The following is an 18,667-nucleotide window of genomic DNA, read 5'->3' as shown; positions in this document are numbered from 1 at the left end:
AACACATGGTGGCTCAGTTGTGAGCATTGTTGCCTCACAGCACCAGGGTCTCGGCTTTGGTTCTGGCCTTGGGTGACTGGCTGTGTGGAGTTAACATTCTCGCCGTGTCTGTGTGGATTTCATCCCACAGTACAAAGATGTGCATGTTCGATAAATTGGTGATTGATGAATCACCCATAGTGTTCAGGGATGTGTAGGTTTGAGCATTAGTCAGGGTAAATATGGGATGGTAGGGGAATGCGTCTGTGTGGGTTACTCTTCAGAAGGTCGAAGTGGACTTGTTGGGCCCAATGGCTTGTATCCACACTGTAGGGATTCTACTCATTCTAAATCACTCAAGCAAGGTACACCCCTTCCTGTCGACAGTTTAAACCTGGAATCCATTATTCCCAGATGACAACTCGGTGTACCAATTACAGGGCTAAGAAACATGACTTTGGCTGTATTGTCGTCGATCTGACGCATTGTCATTCATGCTTTAACAATATTGATAATTATTGGGTTATGACAAAACTTCATAAATGTTGTCAATTTAGTTAAGAAAAACAGACTAATAAGGGTTCACTTTATCTAATTGGGTTCAATATCTCACAGCATTGAAGCCGAGTCCTCAGCAGCCAAGGCACTAACATAGGATAAAAAAGAGCTTAATTGATAGCTTTTATCTGGGCGATCTACTCCCCACAATCTGTGGAGTAGTTGCAATTTGGTTAGCTTGATAAAGAGTCGCTCATGCTGCCAAATAAAAGAGCTAAAGCAGCCATTATGTCTCCTAAATACCTATGTGGGAAACATCAAAGGAAGCATTCACACGGGGTGTAGTAAATGAGGGAGGGCATTCTTTAATAAGAGCTATCCGACCTCGCCAGGATATTGGAAGTGCCTCCCATCTTTGAAGGTTTTGTTTAATTTTGTCAAACAAATGGACATAGTTCACGTTAAATAAATGATCAAAGACGGATGTAATGAATATACTGAAATAGAGAACCTCGCCCCCCTACACCCCCGTGACCATTTAAAAGGAAACCAAGATTTGCCCTAATCAGGAATTTCCCCAAGACCTCCCATAGACATGGCCTCCAATGTTGTAAAATTAATCATAGAGCCCGAAAAGGCGGCAAGCGAATTATTGCATTGCATCACGTGAGCTGCCGAAATTGCTGAGGAGCCGACCAACTATTCACTTTAAACACAGTAAGTGAGGACACTATCATCTGGCATCGGAAAATGCCTTGCTAAGTGGAATTGAAAACAAATAAATTAGTCGTAGTGTAGAAATATGTAGAGCTAAATGCAGAGATTTGCATTCCATAAACTGTTACCCGACTTACCAGGTACACTAACAATTACAAGGACGGTGTAATACACTTTAGCGAAAAAATAATTTGAATAATGCATTTTATTTTTTTGATGAACAACCTCTCCCTTCCTGCCGATGTCAACCAGTTGAATTTGGAGCTAACACAGTTGCAGGCATATTATTTTATCTTGTGTGTTATCTCCACTGGGAAACTGTGATTGCATCATTTTTTAAAAAATATTTTGCCCAACTAGGTTATGACAACAGATTTATTTTCATGATATGATATCATTGACATTTATGGCCACGTTTGAATACCCAAAAGACTGGATTAATTTCATCCTATTTGCTCTCAAGTGTTTAGTGCAACTTATCTTCAAACAACACCATTTGCATTATTTCACTCACTATCAGTTCCATCAATACAGAAATATCTTTCGATATTCTTTTCAGTGAAGACCCTTAAATTTTCTGAGGCTTTTCAATCATTCAATACTTCACATTGTAGAGATTCTCTCGAATATTTTGACTCCACACTGTCATCCCTTTGATTTCCATGTTAATTAAGTGAAATAACAATTTTAGGAAATCCTATTTTGAAAATTACTCTAATGCAGAACCTGAAGCTAATAATGATCACACTTGAAGTTGGAACATACACTGGGAAATATTTTCTCAAAACAAATACAAAACACATTTCAGAGCTTCATCATTAATGTCACAGAATGACAGCATCATTCAGGAGAGAGGTGAACCGTCCATACATTAAGTTTGTCCGCCCAAAATCACACTAAGAACTGCACGTCACATTTCCCAACACTTAATCCATATTCTAAAAAATTCTAACAGTTTAAGTAGTTATCCAAAATCATTTTAAAGGTAGCGAGTTTTCTCGTCTCAACTACATTCTCAGGGAATGCAACGCAGGCCCCTACAATCTTCCAGGTGAGAAGACTTTTCCTCATCTCCCCTCTAAAGTTCTTGCCTTTTATTTTGAAATTTTGCCATCTTCTTTTGGCCCCTCAACAAAGTAGAACAGCTGCTTACTATTCAGCATACCCATGGTCCTCATAGTCTGATATACCGGATCTCTACTAGAATGGAAAATTCCTGAGCTTTTCCAGCCTCCCCTTTCACAGCTAAGTTGCTACAGCCTAAGCAACTTTCTGGTGCATCTCCTTTACAATCCCACCAATGCAATCACATCCGTCCTATTGTGTAGTGATCACTACTCCACACAATACTTCCAATAATGGCTTAAGCAATATGTTAGTTGATTAATTTTTTTTTTGAAGTGTTGACCAAGATAGTAGATGCTCTCGATATTATCCAAATGGACCTTACATGATTTTGACATAGAACTGCTTTGTTGGTTGTTGAGTAATGTTAAAATCTCACGGATACTAAATGGACCCAGCCGATTGGGTATAAAACTGGCTTGACTGTAGAATACATGCAACGAATAATGGGAGAATTTTACTGTATTAGTAAGGCAGGTAGTTAGCACGTAGTCACCCCCAGCGTTCAAAACAAAATATCGGGTGGTCTGATCGAGGGGTAGGTATTTGTGCCACAGCACTGGGGCTAAATCTCGACGCCCGCTTTTCAGAAATGCTTGAGTTTGTTCGAGGTTCAGACCCTGGGGAGGTTGGGGCACAACAATTTGAACGGGGAGAAGGCTGATTTGGAGAGTGAGGAAAATTTATTTCAAGATTGGTTAAATTTCAAATGACGTGTGAATGGGTGCTGGAAGCTCACTCTGTCGTGCCATGCAGCATTGAAAGTAGATATGTGTTTGGAAAAGATTGTCTCAATCGGCAAAACAGAACCGATGGTGCAGGCATAATCTTCTAGCCACTTTCATAGTTTCAAAAGCATCATTACCTGCGGAGTCCAATCGGTTAAAACCAGACTGTAGCTGCTTTTCCGCCATGCCAATGATTACCTCAAAAAACTCCAGCTATTCTTAATAAAATACTGTAGACAGTTTTAACGTTTTGTTTTCTGCTTCCTGGGTCTGATGAGGGAAGTCAGAGATGAACTCAATTATCTTGCATCAAATATTGGGAAAATTCTATAGTACCAGCAAAGCCATCAGTCGCTTTTCTCTTACTGTTAGGTCTTGAAGGGTAATCTAATGGGGTGAACGTCAGTTGGAGACTAATATCTCCTCAGGGATACAAGAACAGGCGAAAAGGTTGGAGTTGCATACAATTGACAGAAGCACTTCCTTTTCAGGGCATGAGGGGTATCAATCTCTGATCATTTTGCACAGTCAATCTATCCGTTAAATATTTGCCTTTATCACGGACTTCAACAGATAGATGGATCGATTTAGTCTCCCCGAGTTTAACAAATGCTGCAATGTCCCCTTGATAAAGACTAGAAAGGATCCAACATCTGAGCTACTGTGTCCATTACACAGGGAGCACAGAACTGAATGTTCCAATATCAGATTCCCTCTCTGCAGACACTGCATTACGACAGACAATACGCAGGGTGCACACTGCTGACTGTCCAAGTTTAAGTTGTGCCACACTGTAGTTCCGGTATCACTGACTGCAATACGCAATTTGCACTCTGCTAAGTGTGCGTATGTTAGTTAGTTCACATTGTAGATATTGTGTGACTCTCGATATTGTGCACAACGCATATATTGCACACTGTTAACTATCCAATGCGAGCTGTCCCACGTGGTAACACTGGAATTGTTGTAGACCGTGCAACAGCTGAATGCTTCTGGGTTCCGAAATATCAGTTATCGACAATGTGAACAACGTATTCCTGTCAATTGTATCTCATCGTGTTTATGAATGGCTGAGTGTGTTTGTACATGTGAATATATTCTACAGTGTGTGTCCGTTTGGGCATGGTATCTGTGTAAGGGAGTTTATGTGTATGAGAGAATGTGCATGGGACAATACGCCCCTGTGAGAGAGTGTGTGTTTTCCTGTGTAAGTATGTGATTGTGTGTGTTTACATGTGCGTGTATGCATTTTCTGTGTGAGAGTGAGTTTGTGTTTGTTTTTCTAATTGTTTTACTACATATGTCTGAGTTTGTGTCAGTCTGTGTCGTTTACTGTTTGCCTCATATGTGAAGTGACTGTTTCACCTGCGCATCATAGATTCTTTCTCTGCTAGAGTTTTGCAGTTATTAACTGCAGGACAGTCTGTGCTATCAAGTAAGGAGCTTCCATACTCCAGGAAGCTCACGCTTCAGCATAAAGTCAGCGAGCGATAAGAACTGTCCTGTTCTTAGTTCTTGAGTTCTGTGTGATGGTGCAGCCAGGCACTGCAGATGACATCCTGAATCTACGGCTTTCCTTTTAAGGTAAGTCCATCATTTCTCAAAATGCAACACACATTCAAAAAAACAGATTGAAGTCATTTATCCCTGTAAAGATCAAATTTCTTTCCACTTGCTTTACCTGACAAAAGCCGAAAATCCATCATGTGCTATCTACAATAATTGTTCGTGTGCTGCAAAACCAACAATTATTGTCCATCCCTTACTGAGGAGAGGTAATTTCGGAATGAGGTACATTACGTTGAACCTGGAGTCACATACGAAACAAAGCTGGTCAGGACGTCAAGTTTCCTTCCAGGAAAGACATTAATGAAGGAGGTAACGCCTTTCTTTCTCACTGGTCCTCCCTCAAACTGATAATTAACAGCATTTACAGATTTGACAGTAGTGTCTGTACCCACTATGATATACCAGTCCTGTGTTCCCAACCATGCCCTGAGTTCATCTGCCTTATCTGCTGGCCTCCTAAATGCAGTTTAATTTGTTAATCATTCATCGTTCTCTGCCTTGCTTCTCTCTGACTTCACTGTTTGACTTGCTTCTTTTCCCAACTGTACCAGTCTCCACCTGACGTATTTTTCTTCAATATCTCATTTTGTCTCACCGCTCCCTTCGTGCCAACTTTAAATCCTTTCGAGCAACTCTAGCAAATTCATTCACTAGGAATTTAGGCAGGATCTTAAAACGTTGGTCCTCAAAACTAATAATGTCTGGATAATTCCCAGAACCAGTAGCAATTAAGGTGCAATCCATTCTTTATTAAAAGGTCGCTTCTACCCCAGATGATGTTACATTGACCAAAAATGTGAATCCTTCTCTGTTGCACCAGCTCTTCAGCCACGCATCCATCTGCTCTATCCTCCTATTCCGACTCTCACCAGTTCGTGTCACTAGGAATAACACAGGTATCACTTATCTTGAGGACCTACTTTTTAAGTTCCTGCATAATTTCCTATATTCTGCCTTCAGTGCCGTATGCATTTTTCTTCTTATTTTCTTGGATTAAATGCGTACAACGACTTCCTGTTCGTAACCAGCCGCTTTGATAATAAACTGAACTGTCTCCGAGGTATCATTGACCCGGGCACCGGGGAGTCAACATACCATTTAGACATATCATTGCCGGCTGCAGAAATGTGTCTGTGCCTCGGAGTGGAGAATCCTTTGTGAAAATCGATCGCTTGGAACCTCACATATCCTTCAGTACATTAGAGTCAGTCTCGTTACCAGAAACCTGGCTGTCAGTGGTACATTACCCTGTGATTCCGTCACCACCACGACAAGCAGACCAAACATAACCAGAAATCCTAACCACCTTACCATACATCAAAGAAGTTTTAGAAATGATAGCCAGACTACTAAGACCCTTCGGAATCCTAGTAGCGCACAAACCCACCAACACTCTCAAACAAAAACGAACAAACTTAAAAGATCCAGTATAACTCACGGAAAAAAACGTCATCTACAAAATTCCATGCAAGACTGCCACAAACATTATGTAGGACAAACAGGAAGAACGTTAGCCACCAGGATACACGAACACCAGCTAGCCACAAAAAGACACTACTTTCTCTCCCTCGTAGCCCTACACACGAAAAAAAAACACCAATTCGACTGGGGCAATACATCTATCCTGGGACAGGCCAAGCAAAGACATGCCAGAGAATTCCTAAAGTCCTGGCACTCCAACCACAACGCCATAAACAAATGCATAGATCTAGATGCCATCTATCAACCCATCAGAAAACGAACAGGAAATTACATCACCACAACCCCCGGGAACCCATTCCAGAAGAAAGCAGGAAACAACAGCTTCGCTTCACTTGGACGTGGCCACTGATGTTGTTACCTATCCAGGTAATGAAACGTTTGGACATCAAACCTACAGCTCAGCGAGCAAAACCTACAGCCTAAAACCCCTACTATTTTCAATCGAGCATACTTGTTTGAGATGGGAATAGCCATAAGGTACTCTTGCACTACATGCCTCCAGCTATTAAATTTTCTGGTGGACTCCCATCTACTTAACTGTATATTCGGTTTATCACTCTTCCTGAACTGCTATCTATCAAATCCCTCAGCTCCTATAAATATCTTCTTGCCTGGAACTGCAGGTCCATCCCACCCCTGTAATCTGATAGGATTCAAAACCAAACACCACTTCCTGCACACATAATCATCAGTAAAAGTGATATTTTCCCAAACTCCCACATCTGTTAGGAAGAGCACACGTCTGTTATTTTTACAAATTAACAACCTACTGAACCAGAAAACAGCCCGTGCTTATTGCTCTAAAGACTGATGTAGGATAGCATGGTACATATGCTTTGTATTTTGCAAACGTTTGCATTAGATTCCCTACAGTATAGAAACAGACCATTTGGCACTACTAGTGTACACCAACCCTCCCAAGAGGATATCACCCAGACCCATTGCCCTACACTTACCCCGATTAACGCATGTAACACTATGAATAATTTAAAGGGTCAATTCACCTGACCTACACATCTTTGGATTGTGAGAGAAAACCGGAGCACCTGATGAAGCCCACACAGACACGGGGCGAATGTGCTATCACCACGCAGATAGTCACCCTAGTCAAGAACCCAGGTTCAGCGAGGCAGTCGTGCTAACCACTGAGTCACCGTGCCAGTTAATTCACAGAATGCTTACAGCGTGGATGGATTTTCTGGAGAAATGTTTAGAGAAATTCAGCAGGTCTAGCAGCATCTGCCGCGAGATAAACAAGGTGAACGCCGAGTGAGCCTTCGTCATAACAAGGGTAATAACTATTATCTGTTGTCTTCATATCTCTTATCTGGCAACTTCGCTTTTCCTAAGGTTAGTGACCACTGCTGGCTGCAAGCAAAAGCTCAACCAACATACAGAAAAAAATCCGATTTTGTCAGGGTCAATGAAGCAGCTCATGTAAGAGAACAGATTTTAAATGCATATTCGGAACATTCAATGCCCCTGAAGTATTGTGAATATAAGTGTTGCTTCAAATTACTTTCCATTTCAGTATGCAACCATGCTACCAAGTAATTATTTCCCCCCAAATCCTGAACCTTCGATTACTGTCATGCCCTTTGATGTAACATGTAGTATTAACAAGCTAAATTCTAAGCATTCCCTCTTGATGACACACATTAGATCCTCAAAGAAATTCAGTAGAATTTAAAAAGCCAACTCCGTCACATTAACATCAACTGAACAATGTGGACTCCTATATCCGGTTGAATAACACCTCTCAACAGTTACCCTGTGACATGTTCAGCTCAGTGCCCTGTGCTTCCTGCTTTCTGTCTCCCTTGTTTAGTCCAATGCATCCAGCTGCAATGTTCCAATACACTGGGATTGAGTCACCGAAAAGCGAAAGAGTTTCAAATAATCAGAATGAAAAAGCGACTTTTTCAATAGCTGGATATTGGGATTCCCATTCATTATCAGAGTGGATGACTTCCTTGATTCTGTTTTTTATATGGCGAAGAAAATGGAAGTGATTTTATATTTTGCAGATATCTTGGTTTTGAACCCAAGGTGGCGGTGAAGAATAGCGACTCTGCACAATTTTCACTCTCTTTATGTATTCCTGTAATTGAGTACATGTGACAAACATATCTAATTATATTCTAAATTCAAGCACCAAATAATCAATGAAATTGACTAAACAGTCGCATTGCTTACAAAATTTAATAAATATGCTCTGTTATGGTTTGTTTTGGATACATCAGGTTGAAAACAAATGTGGGCAATGACATTAGCTCATTCACTATCACAATATTTACGACTGGAAACTGAGGTTTTGAAGTATTGGCAGCGACCCTATGCCCACAGGACAGATGATGGGAAATATTCTCAGAAAATTTATCCTGAGCCTGCTCTCGACTAAACTCTCGTTCCCTGTTTCGTTTAGATCAATACTTTTGATATCATACCCTTATATATACAGTCATCGGTTTGGATGTAAACTCGTACACTCAAGATGCCAATGTGCTCTCCTAACATTTATGTTATCAAACAGTTACATCAGAGATAATAGTATTCTTCAAATACAATTACATCTTCAATGCTGGATGCAGAACATGCTCTAATTGCAATGACAGTAAACTATTTGCTGCACGGTCAGCACAGGGACTTCGTTTTATTGCTCTAAGATGCATAAACACTGACCATTCTTGGATAACGAGTGTATATGTCTTTCTGAGGAATAAGGACGGACTAAATATCTGTCTATTATTTACTAATGCAACAAGTTATTTGTGCTTTTATCAGCAGTGATTTAATGACTTGCAACATGGAGGTTAGCATTTCCTGATAGCACTGTCTGATACTGGTTCACAGGTCCATCCTCCCACTCCCCCCAAACGCACAAACACACGTGCACATGCACTCCACTCGGAGGTACCTAACAAATGTTGACACACCCAACAATGTTATTTACAAATATTCTGAAATTTTCTGTCAGTTATTATCTTGTCTATCAAAATATTTTGTTCTGATGTGTTTCATCAATTATTGAAGAAAACCTTGTCTTGAATGGCTAGGCCAGAATTGATCGCCATTGAGAATGTGGTGTTAGTTGTTTTCTTGTGCCACTGCAGTCCTCATCGTGTCGGAATAATTAAACTGTCGTGTGGGTGAGTGGAGCAAGGAGTTTTCCAGAATTTTGACAGAAGCACACTGAAGAATCAGCCGAGTTCCAGAAGGCTGTTCTGTCATAGAGAGAGAAAAACTGATGGTGAGTTTAAACAAAAGATCACTTCGCGGCTTTTTACCTCACATCGGCCGTCACCTGTGGAGAGAAATATGGAGTTAATCTTCTGGTTCCATTATAGCTCTTGTTTCGAGAAGTTCTCAAATTAGTCATGTTCGACATTTTCTTTCTCTCTTTGTAAGAATGGCATATTTTAGTGTACATTTTTAGCTTGATTGAAACTGCTTGAAACTGATATAACCTGATATGTTGATCAAAATGGAGCCGGTGCAGGATGTGGTTTGCTTGGACATGGCTAAGTGTGAACACTGAATATAAAGAAACTAAGAGCAGCAAGATAACTAGTGCACGTGAACAAAGGCTTGTCTCAATATGCCCCAGCTGTAGTCCTGCCCAAACATGCCCCAGCAGTAACTGAATTGGGGCCAGTTACACACGAAACTGCAAGGAATGCCTCTTTTTTAAAAAAAAGTTACAAAAAGCCTCAGCTTGTGTCATCACACGGGAGAGTGCTTGCAGCATTGTCTCGTGTGTAAGCACACACTCGGGATTGCTGAGCTCGCCGGCCACATAGTGAGCACCAATCAATAAAGGACCTTATTAATTTTGTGTTTCTTGGACTCTCGTTTTTAGTAGGAAAGCCAAGTGAGCTTTAACACTTTGGGGGCTCGTCCAATATCCCTTGCTGGAAATGCGTCTCGAATGCGTGTAAGCGACTGTGCCGAATCCAGGACTCGGCAAGTGTAAAGACCGAATCCCTCGTGTTCAGGCTCTGGTAACCGACTACTGGGAACATTGGGATTTGATCTGATTCCCCACCGGGATCCACGAGAGAACAGGGTGAAGGAGATACTGGACTTAAGGTATGAGAAAGCTTTGATGTTAATTTACAGGAATACGGTGGCCTCTTAGGAATTTGGCTTGAGTGGATGGCTTGTTCAGAAAATCGGAGCAGGGACAGAGATTTCTTGAGTGTCGGTTGTGAGCGGACGATTAACCGAGCCAAAGAAAGAAGTTTCGATTTAGGATTACATAACGAGGTCAGAAGAATTTAGAAAAACTAAGAAGCTAATCTGGTTGGAGGACATACTCTGAATCAGGCTCTGATTGACACTTGAAACTGCGTAAATTCTTCACTGGGATTTTGGCGTAAATTCATCTTACATTTTAAAGGATTGCTTAACGACTACGCAAGAGTTATGGGGATTCCCCATTACAGTACAAGTACAAACATAATTTGGAAAAGGTAAAAGACTATAGAGTATTGAGAGCACAGTTCACGCAATATCTGGGCACTGATAAATTGCCAGAAGGAGGTACCTGGCAAGACGTTGAAAACAAAGAGGCTGGAAGGAAAATGTGGGATAAAAAGGCGAATGAAAAATGGAAGGGATTGATGAGTGAATGGAAACAGAATGCCAAGAGAAGGCAGGACGATATGAAAATTAAGAGTTGGCAAGGTCATGCATGTAAGAGAAGGATTGGGTTATGTACGACGACAGGGCAGTTAAACAAATGTGAAGTTTTGAAAGTCGAGAATGATTGGCATGAGTAATGAAAGGAATTAAAGCCCGACCCAAAACATGATAGCACTCTCCGATTGGCTGTAGCTCAAAGGGATAAGGATAAAAGTCTAAAATGTCCGAACGATCTTTCAGCTGTGGATGCACTGATTTTAAATTCTGACGATGATGATCCCATGAAGAGTGGATCCTGGTGAAATCCAATATCTCCCGGGAAAATAGGCGGGCAGATGGGTTCACCTGGCAGGGAGTGTTAGAATAGCACCTTCTTATCAGCGCAGCACCCTTACCATACTGCAGGTCTGCCTGATATTGAGAAGGGAAACAGCTTACAGGGGGACGCCCCTGCAGTTAAAAAACGTGTGTGGCAACGTGCGCGCGGTGCCATTGATTGTGCAACGGTAAGGTCGGTGGATCTGATTCCTTCCTCCCGACCCTGTTTAATTATGTCCACATGTTACCTCATGTGAGTAAGGGGAGAATGATAAAATTTAATGCAAAGTAATGTGGTGACACGCGAAAATGAATAAGGAAACTGGAGAAATTGTGGATTCTTGCCGCATATTGGCCAAACACAACCCAGGAATATTGGTGCCTGGCCCAGGAGGGAAAACGCCGCTTCAGCAAAAGCCTAGTCAATGTATTCATCTTGATTTCATAGAACTACCGCGTGTGCACTGTTTCAAATGTTGTTTGGTTACTATTGATGATTTCTGCTGGTAGATCAAAGCGTAGTCCACCATGGACAACACTGCAGACCACCGTTGTGATCCTGCGGACGTCATTTCGAGATTTGGTCTTCCTAAAATCAACAGTTCTGACAATGGACCCCATTTTGTGGCAAAATAAGGAACTATGTCATCATGTTAAGGTTAGACAGCAGTTCCCTTGTGTACAACACCCATAGGCAGTGGGTATAGTAGAAAGGTATAATGGGGTCCTACAAAATAAATTAGCCAATCTAGTTGATGAGACGAGCCTAAGTCAGTTAAAGGTGTTCCCCTAGCCCTTTTTGTAATACTGGTCACTCCTCAGTCTCCAACTAAACTGATTCCAGCGTACTTGATGCATGGTAAGTCTCTAAGTACTCCCTCGCAAGCCAGACAGAACCCAGATATCACTTTTGATCTACATGTAATGAATGAAAAACTGCTAATATATGTTCAGTCTTTAACAAAATCTCGTTTAGCTCAACATTCCCTGGTTCAGGAGGCCCAGAATGTAACGACAGATTGGTGGAAGTCCCTGCCCTCGCCCCAGGAGATCTGGTCCTAATACGGAACTGAGGACGGAAGACGTTGGAGCCATGGTGGAAAGGACCATTCCAAGTTCTGCTGACTTCTCCCACTACTGTGCAGGTCGAAGGGTTATCCAATTGGATTCAACTATCAGATTGCATGAGAGCTGTGGTACGGTCCCATCACGACAGACAACGAGGAGAGCTACGACCGCCAAGGACTGATTTTAGCCATTCTTTTCTTGTTCCTTGCACTTTTCGAATATATTCTGTTGTGAGGCGACATGATAATTTATTCTGGCGCACCCATCTTAAAATTCAGGGGACGGGAAAGGTAGTATGTTATTCCCTGTCAGTATCAACCACTTCTATGTTAGTTGTGACCCCCGTTTGTTCACTAACCAGTGGAAGACAAGTGTCAGTAGGATGCGGGAAAGACCACTCTGGAAGTGAAAGCCCCGCCTTGGACTTGACATCTACTTGTCGTCGGCGAAATGATGTCTCTAAGGAGTTAGTATTTACACCAAGGTCATGGGTGAAGTGGAGAAACCTAACAGACAGGCATCACAATCCCACTTGTCAATACTTCTATGACACTGGCACTAGTTATCTGGTATGTCCCGATGGAAATGGATGGATGTGTGGAAAGGTAATTGTACCTCACAACATAGAACATAGAACATAGAACATAGAACATAGAACAATACAGCACAGAACAGGCCCTTCGGCCCACGATGTTGTGCCGAACATTTGTCCTAGCTTAAGCACCCATCCATGTACCTTTCCAATTGCCAATTAACGTTCACCAATGATTCTGACTCTGCCAATCCCACAGGCAGCGCATTCCATTACCCCACCACTCTCTGGGTAAAGAACCTACCCCTGACATCTCCCCTATAGCTTCCACCCTTCACTTTTAATTTATGTCCCCTTATAACACTCTGTTCTACCCTGGGAAAAAGTTTCTGACTGTCTACTCTATCTATTCCTCTGATCATCCTATAAACTTCCATCAAGTCACCCCTCATCCTTCGCCGTTCCAATGAGAAAAGACCTAGCACTCTCAACCTATCCTCGTACAACCTGTTCTCCGTTCCAGGCAACATCCTGGTAGATCTTCTCTGCACCCTCTCCAAAGCTTCCACATCTTTCCTAAAGTGAGGCGACCAGAGCTGCACACAGTACTCCAAATGTGGCCTTACCAAGGTCCTGTACAGCTGCAACATCACTTCACGACTCTTGAATTCAATCCCTCTGCTTATGAACGCTAATGCACCATAGGTCTTCTTGCAAGCTCTATCCACCTGAGTGGCAACTTTTTAAGATCTATGAACATAGACCCTAAGATCCCTCGGCTCCTCCACCTTACCAAGAACCCTACCGCTAACCCTGTATTCCGCATTCTTATTTGTCCTTCTAAAATGGACAAGCTCACACTTGGCAGGGATGAACTCCATCTGCCACTCCTCAACCCAGCTCTGCATCATATCTAAGTCCCTTTGCAGCCAACAACAGCCCTCTTCACTATTCACAACTCCACCAATCTTCATACTATCAGCAAATTTACTGACCCACCTTTTCGACTCCCTCTTCCAAGTCATTAATAAAAATTACAAACAGCAGAGGGCCCAGAACTGATCCCTGCGGAACTCCACTTGTAACTGGACTCCAGGCTGAATATTTACTATCTACCACCACTCTCTGACTTCGACCGGTTAACCAGTTTTCTATCCAACTGGCCAAATTTCCCTCTATCCCATGCCTCCTGACTTTCCACATAAGCCTACAATGGGGAACCTTATCAAATGTCTTCCTAAAATCCATGTACACTACATCCACTACTCTACCCTCATCCACTTGCATGGTCACCTCCTCAAAAAATTCAACAAGACTTGTAAGGCAAGACCTGCCCTTCACAAATCCGTGCTGGCTGTCCTTAATCAAGCAATGTATTTCCCGATACTCATAAATCCTATCCCTCAGTACACTTTCCATTACTTTGCCTACCAATGAAGTAAGGCTAACTGGCCTCGAATTCCCCGTGTTATCCCTATTCCCTTTTTTGAATAGGGGCAAAACATAGACTATCTCTAATCAAACTATCATTTTCCAAGTAATCATAAATTCTGTTTCTCAGAATCCTCTCCAATACTTTTCCCAATACAGAAATAAGATGACTGGCCAGTATTTCGCAGGATTATCCCTATTGCCTTTCCTGAACAAGGGAATAACTTATGCCACCCTCCAATCATCAGGCAATGTTTCAGTGGACAGTGAGGACGCAAGGATCCTCTACAAAGGCGCAGCAACCTCTTCCGTCACTTCCTCTGGTAACCTCGGGTGCTTCCAGTCTGGTCCAAGGGACTTATCTATCCTTATGTTTGTACTTCAATCAGGCTGTATTTCAACTCACTATGTCTACTCCCTGTCCAAAAAACTGATTGACTGTTTTCCATTTCAGGGCTATATACAGTGCTGCCCTCCTGAGCAAGTACCGTTCCAAATGTCCCATGAATCATGGAATGGAAAAAATGTGAACACACCAATGTCTTCATGATGTAGGGACTGTGCCCAAAGTTTTCACTCTCCTGCTCCTCGGATGCTACCTGACTCGCTGCGCTTTACCAGTACCATACTTTTCGACTCTGACCTCCAGCATTTGCAGTCCTCGCTTTTTCCATTACTGAGGGCTGACCCATCTGCACACTGAGCAAAGTAAGGTATTTAGAGATGACTGTTTAGTCCTGGAACGTTGAATTTGATTAACACATTAATTAAAAACGAAATTACAATTCAACAACTATTCATTCAGTCCCAGATTACAGTTTTAGTTCATGGAAAGGCAACTTGATAACAAACAGTAAATGACTGAAGAACTCCGAGGTACAGAGTATTCCAGGTGCTATATTACAGGCTGGATGTTCTTTACCTTAATGCTGGGAATATTATCGGATCACAGATGTGATAAGGGAATGAGATGACAGTTTTGGAGTGCGACATTTTTGCCACACAGAGATGTGTTTGAGGGAGTTCAGGGCTGACAACTCAATATTCTGTGGTACAAGAACTATAGGCAGCACACGAGAGAGGTAAAAGAGAAAATGATGTTGCCTTATTAATTATGGAGTCAATGACTGCAGTTAGCTAGGACCATATCTTGGAAGGGTATTCAAAAGACGCTTTTTGGGTTGAGGTTAGGATCAAAATGATGACAGATGCACTGCTGGGGATATATTATCGACTCTCAGATAAAAGAAGATACAGCAGCAGATATATAACCAATTCACTGAGGTGTGTAAAAACAATAATACAATTATTATATTTATACATTTCAATTCCAAATATTCATTAGGGCAGTGAAATTTTTTGAAGAGGGGAAGATGACTTGACATTTATTCCAGAGATATTCCAGAGATATTCTTATAACAACATGGAGCAGAGGGCGGGGGCGGGGCAGTGCTGGGCCTCACTGTGGGGAACGAAGCCAGTCAGGTGCTGCAGGCAGGATTGGGAGAGCATTGCAGGACCAGTGACCGTGACTCAAGTATTTTTAGCTTGTTAAGGAAAAGACCAAAAGAGAAAAGGTTTGAAAAATAAAAATAATTTGAAGGAGGGAGGCAGAATTTATCATTAAGAAGGCAGGATCTGGTCAAAGTACAGCTATTTCTGGGTGAAACTGTAACAGAACAGCGTGTAGGTGGGTGGTGGGGATCACATGCTCACAATGGAATTGATGAGAGTCGTCACAGCAACATGTTACTCCAAAGATGAAATGTAGGAAAACAAGCCAGGAGAACCTTGGATGTCTACAAATATTCAGAATGGAATTAAAGATGAAAGAGAAGCTTAAAACAGGCATAAAGTGAGCAGGTCAATGGATGTCCCAGGAGAGGAGAGAATGTGTAGGGCTAAACTCAAAAAGTAAGTAAAAGATCAAAAAAGGGGGTGGGACATGGTGATAAAAAACATTAGTGGGCAATATTTTCAAGACTCTAAAGACATTTTATCGATTTATTAAGGGTACGAGGGTAACAAGATAAAGAATAGGGAGTATTGGGATCCGAGGAGGCAACCTGGCACAGAGCCAGAGGATATGTCAAAAACATACTACATATTGGTCTTCACTTTGGAGAAGCAGTTATTGTATTCAATGTCTGTTCCTGACAGTGTGACCTTGAGCAAATTGACACAGAAGCTGGGGAAAAATTGGAAATTGGTGTATGATAAAATGTGGGCAAATCCCTTGATCCGGATGAACTGTATCTTAGACTGATGTGGAAGATGAGGGAGGACATTACAGGTTCTTAAACTTTGTGTTGCTTTTTTTTTGTTTTGCCTCTGGCCACAAAGGTGGTATGATCGAACATGACAACATCTAATGTAGGTTCAACGTCCACACAGAGTGCTAGAAAAAAGCCATGGGATTGAAGATCACCAAATCTCACCTCAGTGGGAGGGAAACAATTGTATAAAATTGTGATGGCTGTTGAGGAATGATCACTAAATATGTTCAAGGCTGAAATGGACAGAGTTTTAAACAAGGGTTACAGGGGAAATGCTGGAAAATGGAATTAAAGGTTATCAGAATAAATGTACCCTAATTGAAAGGAAAAACAGAGTCAGCGAGCGGATGGGCATTACATCGCTCGTATGTCTAATGGTAAACCTTTTTGAATAGCATCTTCCCCTCCGAAATGAGACACAGTTTGGAAAGCAATCAATAGATTCAAGGAATTCATAAATGTAGTACTAATAGACAGAAAAGACCAGAGGACTGCGACAACGTGGATTGGCTGTCAGGGTGAATATATGCATCAGCGCAGTCACCACTGCTAGGAGGAAAACCTCACCAAGTCCAAGTATGGGCCTGGTGTCAAGAGTTCTTAAATCCCAAATAATACATTGCTGCAGTGTTTCCCTCCTACCCTAACCAAAACTAAATGTGGAGTGATCTATTGACGTGCTGTTAGTGGCAGAGTAGGTAGTAATGCTTTAGTTCCAGAGGCTTTGGTGAGCAGCGGCTCCGCAAAAGGTACAGGTAAGCTCACGTTAAGTCTTTTTGATGATAGTTTGACAACAGTTGAGATGGCAGTTAGGGCAGCTGCACGTTCCTCCTGCGGGATGTGGCAGCTGAGGGAGATTTCCACTGTCGCTGATGACTACACGTGTGGGCAGTGCAACCAGCTGCAGCTCCTGGGAGACCGTGTTCGGTATATGGAGTTGGCTGCTCTTCGGATCATCCAGATACAGAGCGCTTCAGAGGTAAGAGCTTTAGTGAGGTGGTCACACCCAAGTCCCTCCCTTAGCCGTGTTTCTTTAAAGACTGTCATATCCCAGTCCCATGTAAAGATCCACGTCCTGAGTTCATCAGCCTTACCTGTCAGCCATGTTGAATTTAAATAAACGGAATTTAATCCAACAGGTGTTCCTTGCTTCCTGTCATGTTCCAGGCAGAGAGTAGCTTGAAGGCAACCAGGAATGGGAAAGGGAGTAGGCAGAGAGTACTGGAATCCCCTGTGGCATTCGTCTCGAAAACAAGTATACCATTTTTGATACTGATTTTGTGGTGTTGGGAGATGGGTGTCAGGAAATGACCGTTTAGGACAAAGCAGCAGTAGCCAGCTTAGTTGCATTACGACTGGTTCTGGGGAGCCATGGGAAAGGATAAAGGTAAACAGGGTCTTAGAAATAAGAGTTTCTGTGGCCTCAAACGGCAAACCAGGATTGTGTGTTGCCTCTCAGTTGTCAGTGTCCAGGATGTCTCTGAGTGTCTGTTGAACGTTCTCGGAGTTGGGGGGGCGGGGGGGGGGGCGGAGGTGTGAGCTGCTAGAAGTCATTGTGCACATTAACACAAATGACACAGGTAGACATAGGAATGTGGTCCTGAGTGATTACTGAGTGATTACTGAGAGCTCGAAGAAACGTTAAAAAAACAGGCTTGACAGTCACCTGATAACTTCCAGTGTCATGAGCTCGTGTAGGTAAGAACAGGAGAATATGGCAGATAAGTATGTGACTAAAGAATTGGTGCAGGGGGTGGGATTCATATTTTTAGATCATTGGGAGCTTTTCTGTGACAGAGTTGACCTGTTCAAGAGGGACTAGTGGCACATGTACTGGACGGGAGACCAATATCTTCGCAGCCAGTTTTGCTCATGCTACAAGAGAGTGTTTAAACGAGATTGGCAGGAGGTGGTATCCTCAAGAACAGGGAGGCAAGTGTGAGGCTGGAAGGAGATACTGTATTTAGGAATAGTACGTTGAAGAAACAGATCAGGCTGGAACACGATAGGAGCCAGGAATGCCTGTTGATTAAATTGCATTTATTTCAATGTGAAAGGGCTGACAGGTAAGGCCAATGAATTCAGGGTGTGGACAGGTAATCGGCGCTGGATAGTCTAGCTATTACAGAAACATGGCTCAGGGATGGATAGGACTGACAGCTTAATGTATCATGGATAAATGCATTAGAAGGTTCAGAGATGGTGGAAAGAGGGAGGGGAGTTGCATTTCTAATCAAGAGGAGTATAAAGCAGTGATCAGAGATAAAATAACTGATGAATCATCCAGTGAGGCTTTGTGG

The sequence above is a fragment of the Chiloscyllium plagiosum genome, unplaced genomic scaffold (genome assembly GCF_037043375.1).
Source record: "Chiloscyllium plagiosum isolate Xiang-an unplaced genomic scaffold, Cpla_swu_hap1 HiC_scaffold_21, whole genome shotgun sequence".
Lineage (NCBI taxonomy): Eukaryota > Metazoa > Chordata > Chondrichthyes > Orectolobiformes > Hemiscylliidae > Chiloscyllium > Chiloscyllium plagiosum.
Note: the sequence above shows the minus strand (reverse complement) of the source record.